This window comes from Otolemur garnettii, unplaced genomic scaffold (assembly GCF_000181295.1).
Source record: "Otolemur garnettii isolate 467f Iridium unplaced genomic scaffold, OtoGar3 scaffold00022, whole genome shotgun sequence".
Taxonomy (NCBI): domain Eukaryota; kingdom Metazoa; phylum Chordata; class Mammalia; order Primates; family Galagidae; genus Otolemur; species Otolemur garnettii.
The window spans coordinates 22,178,952-22,182,899 of NW_003852417.1; the positions used below are offsets into that span (position 1 = coordinate 22,178,952).

Consider the following 3,948-nt stretch of genomic DNA (forward strand, 5'->3'; position numbering starts at 1 on the left):
AAGTGAATCTTTCTAAGAGCAGAATGTGAACGTTTTAAAATAATAACTAAGAAAATGACACGAAAGCTATGTTAACCAGTTTGATGGAAGTGTTTCAGATTGTGTGTGAAAACCCCACACTGTACCCCAGAAGTGCATTAATGTACATAGTTACCATTAAATTTTTTTAAAAAAGACATTATAGCAGGTAAGGTTTCTACACTCACACTGACGAATTGACAGCATTTTTGTAAACTGTTAAAATTTGTGTACATATAATTTAATATCTAGGCCAATCACTAAAAATGCTATGTAAGAGATATCCTCAAACATACAATAGATAAATCAAAATGGAATTCTAAAAAATATTCAAATAGTCAAATAATCCCCAGAAAGGAAAAAAAGACATAGAAAAACAGAGAGAACAAACAGAAAACCTAAAATAAAATTTCAGACTTAAGCACTAATGTATCAATATTTATAATAAATATAAATGATATAAATACACCAATTAAAAGACAAGAGTTTACTAAAACATGACCAAACTATACATTGACTATAAGAAACTCCTTCCAAATATAAAAATATAAGCAAGTTAAGAGTAATAAAGTGGAAAAACACATATCACGCAAATATCAATTAAAGTAAGCTATAAAGGGGAATCTTGGAAGATGACAAAGTAAGAAACATCAGAAATATGTCTCCCATCTGGGCAAAAATTGCACTGGCAGAGTCTATCTGTCATAACCATTTTAGAACTCTGAAGTCTATTGAAGACTTGTACCTTCCAGAAGAAGACTTGGATGATAAATTGCAGTTAATTTCAATTGATTTTCATTCTTAGCACAGTAGCAGCTACCCAGTCCTCTTCCTCAACCCTGTGGCGGACAGTTGTGCATGTATTCTTGGAGAAGCTTGAACACAGTTTATAGGAGCCAGGCTAGACAAAAAGGACCTTGCCCTCCAAATATCAAGGATGTGTCCTTGGATCTACTGTGAGTACTTCTAATTAGACAGGCACAAAAAAATTGGATGGCCATTGTTATTGCTACTTCATTGTTTGTTTGTTTGTTTGTTTGATTGTTTTTGAGACAGAGTCTCACTATGTTGTCCTCAGTAGAGTGCCATGGCATCACAGCTCACAGCAACCTCAAACTCTTTGGCTTAAGTGATTCTCTTGCCTCGGCCTCCTGAGTAGCTGAGACTACAGGTGCCCACCACACCTGGCTATGCTTACTCCAATGTTGTAAGCCCTTCCCCTCTCCAGCACAAGTGAATTCCAGGGGATTTAAAGGTCTAGTGCTTTGTTTTAGCTCCTTGATTTTTCTCATTTTTCCCTTTTGGGAAGCAGACATTAAAGATATGGACATTTAAAAACAACTGAATATGCAGAAAAAATTAGGAAGTTACCACACATGACCAAAAAAGGATGAAGGCTCAGAAAATCCTTGCAAAAACTTACATTTGCACTTCAGACTAATCCTTAGCACAGAAACAGCCTGAAAAATGCTTTCAAAAAATAAAATAATTTTTGAAAATAAGAAAGAGAAGGAGGAAGAATCTGAGCTCCATAGTTATCTTATTAAATTAAAATGCCTAATTTTCAATTTTATAAAAAGCATTCAAAGAAAAAGGAAAATATGGCACATTCAAAGGAAAAAAAAAAATCACCAGAAACTGTCGCTGAAGAAGACCTAATGACAGATCTACTCAAGAAAAACTTTAAAATAATTGTCTTGAAGATGCTCAATAAGACTAAAAGAAGATGCGGAGAAAGCCAATAAAATAATATATTAACAAAAAAGCCATACTAATAAAGGGATTGAAATGTAACAAGAAGCCAAAAAGAAATTTTGGACCTGAAAAGTTCAATGATTGAAATGAAAAATTCACTAGAGGGATTCAAAGGAAGATTTGAACAGATACAATAAAGACTCAGAGAACTCAAAGATAAGACAACGGTAATTATCATCTCTGAAGAACAAAAAGAAAAACAGATTGAAAAAGAGTGCACAGAGCCTAAGGGACCTGTGAGATATTATCAACTGGACCAACACACATTGTGAGAGTCACAGAAGTAGCAAAAAGAGAGGGAGGTGGAGAGAATAAATGAAGAAATAATGGCTGAAAACTTCCCAAACTTAGAGACATGAATGCAAATATCTAAGAAGTTCAACAAACTGCAAGTAAGATAAACAGAAAAAGACCCACACCAATACACGTTATAGTCAAGCTTTCCAAAAACAAGGAGAAAGCCTTGAAAGGAACAACAGAGGGGTGATTTCTCATGCACAAAGAATCCTCAGTAAGATTATTCACAGAATTTTCATCAGACAGTTTAGGGGTCAGATGGGATAATATTTTCAAACTGCTAAAAGAAAAAAAAATTGCCAACCAAGAATCCAAATCTGCCAAAACTATACCTCAAATATGAGAGAAGGCCAGGTGCAGTGGCTCAAACCTGACATCCTAGTACTTTGAGAGGCCAAGGCAGGTGGATTGCTTGAGCCCAGGAATTTGAGACTGGCTTGAGCAAGAGTGAGACTCCCCATCTCTACAAAAAATAGAAAAACTGTCTGGGAATAGTGGCACATATCTGTAGTCCCAACCACTTAGGAGGCTGAGGTAGGAGGATCAGTTGAGCCCAGGAATTTGAGGTTGCAATAAGCCATTATGACACCACTATAATCTAGCCTGGATGACATTGCAAAACTCTGCCTCAAAAAAAAAAAAAAAAAAAATGAAGGAAAACTTAAGACATTCTCAGATAAACAAAACTGAGGGAGATTTTTCCCTTTAGCTGCTCTGAAAAAAACAATGCTTTAACTCCTGCAGGTTAAAATGAAAGTCTATTAAATAGTAACTAGGAGCTATATGAAGAAATAAAGATCATCTCAGTAAAGGTACATATATGGGCACTCTAAAAGGCAGTATTATAACAATGACTTATAACTGTACTTTTTGTTCTCTGTAATTTAAGAAACTAAAACATTTTTAGAACAATTTTTAATCTAAAAGCTAGTATCATTTTAAATTTGCTTTCTAACTCCTCATTGTGTTTTTCATATAATTTAAGAATTTGATACATTTCAAAGATCGTTAGTTTATGTTTGGGGGCACACAATGTATAAAGATGCAATTTTGTGACATCAATGATCAAAAGGGTTAGGAGCAGAGTTTTTGTGTGTTATTGAAATGAAGCTGATATATAAATTACTGTTATGACTTTAGAATGTAATCCCAATGAAGGAAATAGCTATAGAATATATACAAAAGGAAATGAGTGGGTGATATAAGGCATATCAAAAACAAACATCAATTTCACACAAGTAAATTCCTCCTTTTCAGTAATTTCTTTAAATGCAAATGGTTTATACTCTCCAATCAAAAGACAGAGATTAGGTAAATAGATGTTTTAAATGATCCAAACATATGCTATCTACAAGAGACTCACTTTAGTTCCAAAGACACCAACAAATTAAAATGAAAAGATGGAAGAAGATATTTCAAGCAAATAGAAACCCCAAATGATCAAGGTGGCTATACTAATAACAGTCAAAATAGAATTTAAAACAAAAATGTTATAAGAGACAAAAAAGGACATTAAATTTAAAAGTTCAATACAACCAGAAGATATCATTACATTTGACAAACCATTAAAATATGAGAAGCAGGGCCAGGCACAGTGGCTCACACCTGTAAACCTAGCACTCTGGGAGGCCAAGGCAAGAGGATTGCTTGAGCTTAGGAGTCTGAGACTAGCCTGAGCAAGAGCGAAAAAATAGAATGTCTCTACTAAAAATAGAAAAACTAGCCACGCATTGTAGTGGGCACCTATACTACCAGCTACCCAGGAGGCTGAGGCAAGAAGATTACTTGAACCCAGGAGTTGAGCTTTCTGTGAGCTAAGTCGATGCCACAGCACTCCAGCCTAAGGCAACAGAGTATGACATTGTCTCAAAAAAAAAA

At 34.7% G+C, this 3,948-nt stretch overlaps 1 protein-coding gene across 1 annotated transcript in view; it reads right to left on the bottom strand.

Moving 5' to 3' along the window:
- Positions 1-3,948, bottom strand: part of SRD5A2 (steroid 5 alpha-reductase 2) — a 55,914-nt gene that overhangs the window by 41,961 nt on the left and 10,005 nt on the right. The gene's annotated exons all lie outside the window — the stretch shown is intronic.